Below are 12,500 nucleotides of genomic sequence, written 5' to 3'. Positions count from 1 at the left end.
TTTACAAAGTTAAACCTGAATTTTACATTTTTATCGCTAATTTTTAATTTCGAGTCGTCTTCAACACCCACACTCCCAAAACTCCCATCACTTATTTTTTTTTTCCTATTTTAAAAATACATTTTTATATCCATCACTATACTTTGTGGCCCTTTTATACACTATATTGCCAAAAGTTTTGGGACGTCTGCCTTTACAAGCCCATGAATGTAATATGGAGTTGTCCCGCCCCTTTGCAGCTATAACAGCTTCAACTCTTCTGGGAAGGCTTTCCACAAGGTTTAGGAGTGTGTTTATGGGAATTTTGACCATTCTTCTAGAATGGTGGACATTTGTGAGGTCAGGCACTGATGTTGGATGAGAAGGTCTGTCTCACAGTCTCCACTCTAATTCATCCCAAAGGTGTTCTATGGGGTTGAGGTCAGGACTCTGTGAAGTTCCTCCACACCAAACTCATCCAATCATGTTGGAACAGGAAGGGGTCATCCCCAAACTGTTCCCACAAAGAGCATGAAATTGTCCAAAATGTCTTGGTATGAAGCTGAAGCATTAAGAGTTCCTTTCACTGGAACTAAGGGGCCGAGATCAACCCCTGAAAAACAACACCTGAATTCAGTGATTTGGAGGGGTGTCCCGAAACTTTTGGCAATATAGTGTATCATTCTTACTACTTTTTTTTTAAAACTTTTAATATACTCTCACAGATGTTTAATGTAACATAAATCCCTTTATTTTTGTGTTTTTTTATATATATATCTCCTTCTCTCCTCCTTTTCTCCCTCTTTTCCTCCCCCTCTCCCTCCAGTTGTCGGTGACTTCTCCGTATCCCAGGTGTGTTTATTCGGACCCGATGCCAGCAGCTCAGCCGTTTTAGTTTTCCTTTTTATTTTTTAAAACCTGTAGATTAACGTAAAGTGTGTTATCTACCTCAGAGGTAACTGTAGACATGCGGTGTGTGTGTGTGTCACTCGCCCTGTACGACCTTTCAGTGCCCTGATCACATGGCTGTTTTATTCTTTCTATCTCTTTTTTTCGCCATAGTGAAGTGTTATCACGTATTTATTTTTGAATCCTATCTGGTGATATCTATTTATTTTATTTTACGAGCCGTCGTTATGTTTCAATGTGATCCTGAATGGCGACTGAGGCATCGAACCTTCCATCTTGTGTGTGTGTGTGTGAGAGAGAGAGAGAGAGAGTGTGTATAAAAACAGCTGGAGGATCCTTTGTGAAGAACTCTCTTGTTTTTCCAGCGTTCCTTTTTTTAAGGAAATGATGTTTTTTTGTTGTTTTTGTTTTGTTGTTTTTAACGTGGAGGTGCGGAAGTGAAAGGAAGTGTTTTACGGAATCAGCGCACCTGAAAGTCTTAATGTCTCCTGTTTTTCCTCCTCCTTTTCACACCCCTGTGCAGTTCCATGTGCACAGACGATCCGCTATGGAAGGTACATCTGAAGCGAAGTTAGCGGCGCCCTCGCCTTTCTCCCAGGTTTATTTCTTTTCTCCCACGTGAGCATGATCGAGGTTTAAGCTTATTCTAGCATGTTAGTAGAGCTGTGGACTTCTTCTCTTTTTATTCTTATTTTTTATTTGATTTTGTTTCTTTGTGTTTCGGTTGATGAACTGATACTCCGTTGGTTCCCTTGTAAAATAAATCAAATAAAAATGGCCGGGTGAAATTGACTTCTGCTTCTCCTGCGCTGTTATTGGTGGGGGGGAGGGGGGGGCATGGGGGGTTGGGGGTCTCACACTAATGATAGTGTCTGAGTGGACACTGCTCTCTACACAGACTGGACCTCTAACTGAAGGTGTTAGTCTCCTTCATAATGATTACATGGTCTGTGTACCCATGCGTCTCTCTCTCTCTCTCTCTCTCTCTCTCTCCCACACGCTTTCTCTCTTTCTTTTTCCTTTCCCCTAACAATTCATTAAAGGTATTAAATTAAACTTCTGGACACACACACACACACACACACAGAGTGTATAAGTATCAAATATAGTGAGCAGTGAAAGCTTCAATTTCTCTGGAGTCTTTTACACCTGAGTTACACACACACTTGTAGATGTTTTTGTGTGTTACCATGACACTGATGTCAGCACTGCCATCTGCAAAACCATACACCTGATATATCTCTCTCTCTCTCTCTCTCTCTCTCTCTCTCTCTCTCTCCCTCCCCCCTCTATCCTCCCTCCCTCCCTCTCACCTGCAGCATGAGCTCACTCCATAGCACATACAGTCTAATCATTTCCTTGGTAAACTAATGTTGACTCACCTCGTAAACTCGAGGTTGGGTTGCCAGATCCTCCTGAAACACACAGTGTTATTGATCTAAACCAGCTTCTAATTGGCTTAACGAGGGGGTGGAGTCTGTGTCTGCTCTCAGAGCTTCAGCCTGTTTACTGATAGTAAATAAAATATCTCACTCAGGCTCTGTGTGGTATGTTTCTACGACACACACACACTGTTTTATTCTTTACATGCTGAGAAAACTTGATGTAATAAAGTTCCTGTTAGATGAAACACCCGAGTGAGTACGCAGGATAAAATAGTCCTTAGTGTCGAAGTAAAACATCCTGCTGAGATCAATTGTGGCAGGATTATACACACACACAAACACACACACACACACACACACACACAGGGTGAACGGAAAAGAACATTTTATCCCAGCTGAATAACAGCTTATTGTACAACACACCACAGATTACTGAGTTCACTACACTCCTTGTACTGTGTGTGTGTGAGATTAACTTTCTATTGTTCTATTTAAACACACTGCAGGTAAAGTGGCAAGTCAAGTGTTCTGGTATCATCTTACATTTGTTCCTCTACAACACACACACACACACACACTCCTACACTGGAGCTAAACTGGTGTCCATCCACTTCTGTTGTGTTAGCTACATTAGCCTCATTACTGCAGAGCAAGACTAAAAAGGAAACAGAACTGTTGTGTGAGTCTGAGTGTGTGTGTGTGTGTGTGTGTGTGTGTGTGTGCATGCGTTCATAACAACGTGACTGTGCTGTTTTCTCTTCACTGCATCAGCAAACAGCTTCTTAGGAGACTCTCAGGAGACAAACTGCTCCATCAGGGGACAGAGTTTTCCACCAACCTGTACAATCAGGACAGAGAGAGAGCGTGAGGGAGAGACAGCAGGAGAGAGAGTGAGAGAGAGAGACACTGAGAGTGTGATGGAGACAGAAAGAGAGACAGAGAGAGAGAGAGAGAGAGAGGGTGTTGAATATATAGATGGAGTCAGCTGTATAAACTGAAGCAGCACATTAATGTACAAAGAGTAGAATAAATACAGAAATGAACACACACACACACACACACACACACACTAATACATTCATTTAGTGATTAAGTGTGTAAGTGCAGGGTTATTAACCACTGAAAGGTTTTACACACACACAGAGTTATAAACCCTATAATTTACTGTGTTTCAGCGCCCTCTAGTGTAACAAGCAGCAAATCACACCAACTCACCTCTAATACAGGGAGAGAGAGAGACACTGTGTGTGTGTGTGTGTGTGTGTGTGTGTGTGTGTGTGTTTGAGAGAGAAGGAGTGCACACACACAGATCTGATATCATTTCTCCCTGCTGTAAATCTGCACAGCACAGAGAAGTTCCTCCACTGATCACAATCCACACACACACACACACACACTCTGTGTGTTCTTCTGTACTCATCTGATCTCCTGCACACACACACACACACACACACACACACACACACACACTGTGTGTTCTGTACTCATCTGATCTCCTGCACACACACACACACACACTGTGTGTTCTTCTGTACTCATCTGATCTCCTGCACACACACACACACACATACACACACTCTGTGTGTTCTTCTGTACTCATCTGATCTCCTGCACACACACACACACACACACACACACTGTGTGTTCTGTACTCATCTGATCTCCTGCACACACACACACACACATACACACACACTGTGTGTTCTTCTGTACTCATCTGATCTCCTGCACACACACACACACACATACACACACACTGTGTGTTCTTCTGTACTCATCTGATCTCCTGCACACACACACACACACATACACACACACTGTGTGTTCTTCTGTACTCATCTGATCTCCTGCACACACACACACACACACACACACACACACACTCTGTGTGTACTTCTGTACTCATCTGATCTCCTGCACACACACATACACACACACACACACACTGTGTGTTCTGTACTCATCTGATCTCCTGCACACACACATACACACACACACACACACACACACACACTCTGTGTGTACTTCTGTACTCATCTGATCTCCTGCACACACACATACACACACACACACACACTGTGTGTTCTGTACTCATCTGATCTCCTGCACACACACACACACACACACACACACACACTGTGTGTTCTTCTGTACTCATCTGATCTCCTGCACACACACATACACACACACACACACTGTGTGTTCTGTACTCATCTGATCTCCTGCACACACACACACACACACACACACACACTCTGTGTGTACTTCTGTACTCATCTGATCTCCTGCACACACACACACACACACACACACACTCTGTGTGTACTTCTGTACTCATCTGATCTCCTGCACACACACATACACACACACACACACTGTGTGTTCTGTACTCATCTGATCTCCTGCACACACACACACACACACACACACACACACTGTGTGTTCTGTACTCATCTGATCTCCTGCACACACACACACACACACACACACACACTCTGTGTGTACTTCTGTACTCATCTGATCTCCTGCACACACACATACACACACACACACACACTGTGTGTTCTGTACTCATCTGATCTCCTGCACACACACATACACACACACACACACTGTGCGTTCTTCTGTACTCATCTGATCTCCTGCACACACACACACACACACACACACACTGTGTGTTCTGTACTCATCTGATCTCCTGCACACACACACACACACACACACACACACACTGTGTGTTCTGTACTCATCTGATCTCCTGCACACACACACACACACACACACACACACACTGTCTGTTCTTCTGTACTCATCTGATCTCCTGCACACACACACACACACACACACACACACACTGTGTGTTCTGTACTCATCTGATCTCCTGCACACACACACACACACACACACACACACACACACACACACTGTGCGTTCTTCTGTACTCATCTGATCTCCTGCACACACACACACACACACACACACACACACACACACTGTGTGTTCTGTACTCATCTGATCTCCTGCACACACACACACACACACACACACACTGTCTGTTCTTCTGTACTCATCTGATCTCCTGCACACACACACACACACACACACTGTGTGTTCTGTACTCATCTGATCTCCTGCACACACACACACACACACACACACACACACACACTGTCTGTTCTTCTGTACTCATCTGATCTCCTGCACACACACACACACACACACACACTGTGTGTTCTGTACTCATCTGATCTCCTGCACACACACACACACACACACACACACTGTGTGTTCTGTACTCATCTGATCTCCTGCACACACACACACACACACACACACACTGTGTGTTCTGTACTCATCTGATCTCCTGCACACACACACACACACACACACACACTGTGTGTTCTGTACTCATCTGATCTCCTGCACACACACACACACACACACACACACACTGTGTGTTCTTCTGTACTCATCTGATCTCCTGCACACACACACACACACACACACACACACACTGTGTGTTCTGTACTCATCTGATCTCCTGCACACACACACACACACACACACACACACACACTGTGCGTTCTTCTGTACTCATCTGATCTCCTGCGCACACACACACACACACACACACACACTGTGTGTTCTGTACTCATCTGATCTCCTGCACACACACACACACACACACACACACACTGTGTGTTCTGTACTCATCTGATCTCCTGCACACACACACACACACACACACACACTGTGTGTTCTTCTGTACTCATCTGATCTCCTGCACACACACACACACACACACACACACACACTGTGTGTTCTGTACTCATCTGATCTCCTGCACACACACACACACACACACACACACACACACACACACACACACTGTGTGTTCTTCTGTACTCATCTGATCTCCTGCACACACACACACACACACACACACACACACACACACACACACACTGTGTGTTCTGTACTCATCTGATCTCCTGCACACACACACACACACACACACACACACTGTGTGTTCTTCTGTACTCATCTGATCTCCTGCACACACACACACACACACACACACACACACTGTGTGTTCTGTACTCATCTGATCTCCTGCACACACACACACACACACACACACACACACTGTTCTTCTGTACTCATCTGATCTCCTGCACACACACACACACACACACACACTGTCTGTTCTTCTGTACTCATCTGATCTCCTGCACACACACACACACACACTGTGTGTTCTGTACTCATCTGATCTCCTGCACACACACACACACACACACACACACACACTGTCTGTTCTTCTGTACTCATCTGATCTCCTGCACACACACACACACACACACACACACACACTGTGTGTTCTGTACTCATCTGATCTCCTGCACACACACACACACACACACACACACACACACACACACTGTCTGTTCTTCTGTACTCATCTGATCTCCTGCACACACACACACACACACACACACTGTGTGTTCTGTACTCATCTGATCTCCTGCACACACACACACACACACACACACACACTGTGTGTTCTTCTGTACTCATCTGATCTCCTGCACACACACACACACACACACACACTGTTCTTCTGTACTCATCTGATCTCCTGCACACACACACACACACACACACACACTGTTCTTCTGTACTCATCTGATCTCCTGCACACACACACACACACACTGTTCTTCTGTACTCATCTGATCTCCTGCACACACACACACACACACACACACACACTGTTCTTCTGTACTCATCTGATCTCCTGCACACACACACACACACACACTCTGTGTGTACTTCTGTACTCATCTGATCTCCTGCACACACACACACACACACACACACACACACACACACACACACACACACTGTGTGTTCTGTACTCATCTGATCTCCTGCACACACACATACACACACACACACACACTGTGTGTTCTGTACTCATCTGATCTCCTGCACACACACACACACACACACACACACACACTGTTCTTCTGTACTCATCTGATCTCCTGCACACACACACACACACACACACACACACTCTGTGTGTACTTCTGTACTCATCTGATCTCCTGCACACACACACACACACACACACACACACACACACTGTGTGTTCTGTACTCATCTGATCTCCTGCACACACACATACACACACACACACACACTGTGTGTTCTGTACTCATCTGATCTCCTGCACACACACACACACACACACACTGTGTGTTCTGTACTCATCTGATCTCCTGCACACACACACACACACACACACACACACACACTGTGTGTTCTTCTGTACTCATCTGATCTCCTGCACACACACACACACACACACACACACACACACACTGTGTGTTCTGTACTCATCTGATCTCCTGCACACACACATACACACACACATACACACACACACACACACACACACTGTGTGTTCTGTACTCATCTGATCTCCTGCACACACACACACACACACACACACACACACACACACTGTGTGTTCTTCTGTACTCATCTGATCTCCTGCACACACACATACACACACACTCACACTGTCTGTTCTTCTGTACTCATCTGATCTCCTGCACACACACACACACACACACACACTGTCTGTTCTTCTGTACTCATCTGATCTCCTGCACACACACACACACACACACACACACTGTGCGTTCTTCTGTACTCATCTGATCTCCTGCGCACACACACACACACACACACACACACACACTGTGTGTTCTGTACTCATCTGATCTCCTGCACACACACACACACACACACACTGTGTGTTCTGTACTCATCTGATCTCCTGCACACACACACACACACACACACACACACACACACACACACACACACTGTCTGTTCTTCTGTACTCATCTGATCTCCTGCACACACACACACACACACACACACACACTGTGTGTTCTGTACTTATCTGATCTCCTGCACACACACACACACACTGTGCGTTCTTCTGTACTCATCTGATCTCCTGCGCACACACACACACACACACACACTGTGTGTTCTGTACTTATCTGATCTCCTGCACACACACACACACACACACACACACACACTGTCTGTTCTTCTGTACTCATCTGATCTCCTGCACACACACACACACACACACACACACTGTGTTCTGTACTCATCTGATCTCCTGCACACACACACACACACACACACACACACACTGTCTGTTCTTCTGTACTCATCTGATCTCCTGCACACACACACACACACACACACACACACTGTGTGTTCTGTACTCATCTGATCTCCTGCACACACACACACACACACACACTGTGTGTTCTTCTGTACTTATCTGATCTCCTGCACACACACACACACACACACACTGTTCTTCTGTACTCATCTGATCTCCTGCACACACACACACACACACACACACACACACTGTTCTTCTGTACTCATCTGATCTCCTGCACACACACACACTGTTCTTCTGTACTCATCTGATCTCCTGCACACACACACACACACACACACACACACACACACACACACACATACATACACACACACTGTGTTCTTCTGTACTCATCTCCTGCACACACACACACACACACACACACACACACATACATACACACACACTGTGTTCTTCTGTACTCATCTCCTGCACACACACACACACACACACACACACTGTGGGAGAGGAGTAAACATCTGCTCTGCTTCTGTTCCCTCAGAGCAGGGAAATGTCTCAACTCTCTGTGGAACAAACACACTCTCACACACACACACACACACACTCTCACACACACTCTCACACACACTCACACACTCTCACACACACTCACACACACACAGACGGTGCTTCATGTCGACAGTGTTGCATCAGATGCAGATCAGTTCACACTGAATCTCCAGTTCCAGCACGTCTCAGCATAGCTCCACCCCCAGCTCCGCCCCCAGCTTTACGTCTCCTGGATACACAAAACAGCAGCAAAGGTCAGGAGCAGGGTCAGAGTTTTCACTTCGGACCATGACCAGGGGTCTTTACCAGCCCTACACACTCATACACTACCTAGGGGGCTAGAGAGTGGATTGAGACACAGCCTTTAACCATAATAACTCATTATAACATCATTACTGATTTACACACAATACACTCTCTCTCTCTCCATCTCTCTCTCTCTCTCTCTCTCTCTCTCTCCATCTTCTCTCTCTCTCTCTCCATCTTCTCTCTCTCTCTCTCCATCTTCTCTCTCTCTCTCTCTCTCTCTCTCTCTCTCTCTCTCTCTCTCTCTCCATCTTCTCTCTCTCTCTCGCTCTCTCGCTCTCTCCATCTTCTCTCTCTCTCTCTCTCTCTCTCTCTCTCTCTCTCTCTCCATCTTCTCTCTCTCTCTCTCTCCATCTTCTCTCTCTCGCTCTCTCTCCATCTTCTCTCTCTCTCTCTCTCTCTCTCTCTCTCTCTCTCTCCATCTTCTCTCTCTCTCTCTCTCTCTCTCTCGCTCTCTCTCTCTCTCTCTCTCTCTCTCTCTCTCTCTCTCGCTCTCTCTCTCTCTCGCTCTCTCTCTCTCTCTCTCTCTCTCTCTCTCTCTCTCTCTCTCTCTCTCTCTCTCTCTCTCTCTCTCTCTCTCTCTCTCTCTCTCTCTCTCTCTCTCTCTCTCTCTCTCTCTCTCGCTCTCTCTCTCTCTCTCTCTCTCTCTCTCTCTCTCTCTCTCTCTCTCTCTCTCTCTCTCTCTCTCTCTCTCTCTCTCTCTCTCTCTCTCTCTCTCTCTCTCTCTCCATCTTCTCTCTCTCTCTCTCTCTCTCTCTCTCTCTCTCTCTCTCTCTCTCTCTCTCTCTCTCTCTCTCTCCATCTCTCTCTCTCTCTCTCTCTCTCTCTCTCTCTCTCTCTCTCTCTCTCTCTCTCTCTCTCTCTCTCCATCTCTCTCTCTCTCCATCTCTCTCTCTCTCTCTCTCTCTCTCTCTCTCCATCTTCTCTCTCTCTCTCCATCTCTCTCTCTCTCCATCTCTCTCTCTCTCTCTCTCTCATGTGTGTGTGGTACTGACATTATTCTCTCTTCATTTCAGGATTTAATCTGGATTATTTCCCTCAGAGGGATGTGTTTTTCTTCTCTTCTTTTCTCCACATGTCCTCATGTAAGACTCAGTGTGTGTGTGTGTGTGTGTGTGTGTGTGTGTGTGTGTCAGACACAGTTAGTGCTTTTTTTTAAAGCTGTGTATTTGTAACATTTGAAACTGGAACAGTGTGAGTGAGTGACTAAGCCCCGCCCACTTCATAACTCAGTGATGACATTGTTGTGTAATTTTCGGGGAGTTGTATGATCACAGGGAATTTCTGTTTATCTTCAACCTCAGCTCCGGTTGTGAAGGTGAAGTTCAGCATTTTATTGGGGGTTTGCTGACATGAGGAATGATTCTGGTCAGGATTCTGGGAAGCGAGCAGGAAGCAGACGCTCCTCCCCGAACCAGCCGTTAAACACAAGTCTGGACTCGAACAAACATCTCGTCAGTGTGTCTTCAGCTCACGGCGTGACCTGTGATCTCATCAGATCTGAGACACAGATAATGAACAGTGTGTGTTAGCAGCTCAGGTCGAGAATGTCAGGACATCCTACACTGCTGTCAGCAGTCTTCAAAAACAAGGTTTCTGAGAAACCGCCATCAATTAAAAACAGGACACTGAGCTTCACAAACACAACTGCTTCAAAGAACACCGATCAGCTGGAACATCAGGACCATGAACATCAGACACTCAGAGAAAATCTGCACTGATTTACATCCGATTAGAAACACTCTGCCAAAACGATAGATCGCTGCAGTAAGATTGTGGGGAAACTCCCTAAGAAACGCCGCAGAGTGCAGAATGAAAGCAAAAGCTTTATCGCTAACTTTGGATCAGAAGACTGCGTGTGACATTATGACACTTTTAATCAGTTATGAAATTTCTTTTTATTATTATTCATCTTCCAGGCAGAGGAGCTTCCATCCAGACTCCATAGATCCATCTCCTTCCATGCAGACTCCATAGATCCATCTCCTTCCATGAAGACTCCATAGATCCATCTCCTTCCATGCAGACTCCATAGATCCATCTCCTTCCATGCAGACTCCATAGATCCATCTCCTTCCATCCAGACTCCATAGATCCATCTCCTTCCATGCAGACTCCATAGATCCATCTCCTTCCATCCAGACTCCATAGATCCATCTCCTTCCATGCAGACTCCATAGATCCATCTCCTTCCATGCAGACTCCATAGAGCCATCTCCTTCCATCCAGACTCCATAGATCCATCTCCTTCCATCCAGACTCCATAGATCCATCTCCTTCCATGCAGACTCCATAGATCCATCTCCTTCCATGCAGACTCCATAGATCCATCTCCTTCCATCTCAATTAAACTTCTTTTGATTCAGAGGAGTGACGTCTCTTCTCCAGGGATCTTCCAGATAGTTGAGAGCGATGCTGTAATCCAACATTCCATGTTATTGTATAAAATTCCACATTAAACTGCTTGCTCAGTTTGTTCAACTGGGAACAAACACAGATGCTGAAAGCAAAGTTATATTTTTAGAGCTAGTCTCTGAATGTGATAAACATACCAGGATGATCTTCACAAGTTATTTCTGCAAATGAGAAATAACAGATAATGTGGATGCGCTAGTTTAGTGGTGAAGGTGTTGGATTACTGATCAGAAGGTTGTGAGTCTGAATCCCAGATCCACCAAACTGCCACTGCTGGGCCCCTGAGCAAGGCTCTTAACCCTTAGTTGTATAAAATGAGATCTGGATAAGGGTGTCTGCTAAATGCCAGAAATGGATGAGACAGATCTTTGCTCATAAAAGTAAGTCTGGGACACTGGTTTAAAAGTTCAACATCAAGTAAAAGGTAAACTGTTGATTGTGAACAAAGCCATGATGTTGTGATAGAACTGTTTATTGGTCACACTGGCGTTCTTTCTTCACATATCCCAACTTATTAAGTAAGAGCAAAGGGTCAGCCATGATACAGTGTCCCTGGAGTGGTGAGACCTTGCTCAAGGGACCACCAGTTGCGTGAACCCCAATCAACACCCACCACTGCACTTAAAAGCAACTAACAGTTAAAGGCCTTGCTCCAGGGACCACCGGTTGCATAAACCCCAATCAACACCCACCACTGCCCATCAGAGAAAGTGAGGGCTAAGGGCCCAGCAGGGGTA

At 45.6% G+C, this 12,500-nt stretch overlaps 1 protein-coding gene across 1 annotated transcript in view; it reads left to right on the top strand.

Moving 5' to 3' along the window:
• The window catches only part of LOC131351567 (mitogen-activated protein kinase 6-like), a 7,033-nt gene extending 5,353 nt beyond the window's left edge, over positions 1 to 1,680 (top strand). The window contains exon 5 of the mRNA XM_058386985.1: positions 1 to 1,680. This exon is cut by the window's left edge and continues 1,498 nt beyond it. The gene's annotated coding sequence lies outside the window, so the exon portion shown is untranslated.
• The last annotated feature ends 10,820 nt before the right edge of the window (positions 1,681 to 12,500 follow it).

The sequence above is a fragment of the Hemibagrus wyckioides genome, linkage group LG04 (assembly GCF_019097595.1).
Source record: "Hemibagrus wyckioides isolate EC202008001 linkage group LG04, SWU_Hwy_1.0, whole genome shotgun sequence".
Lineage (NCBI taxonomy): Eukaryota > Metazoa > Chordata > Actinopteri > Siluriformes > Bagridae > Hemibagrus > Hemibagrus wyckioides.
Note: the sequence above shows the minus strand (reverse complement) of the source record. Positions and strands in the feature narration are given on the sequence as shown.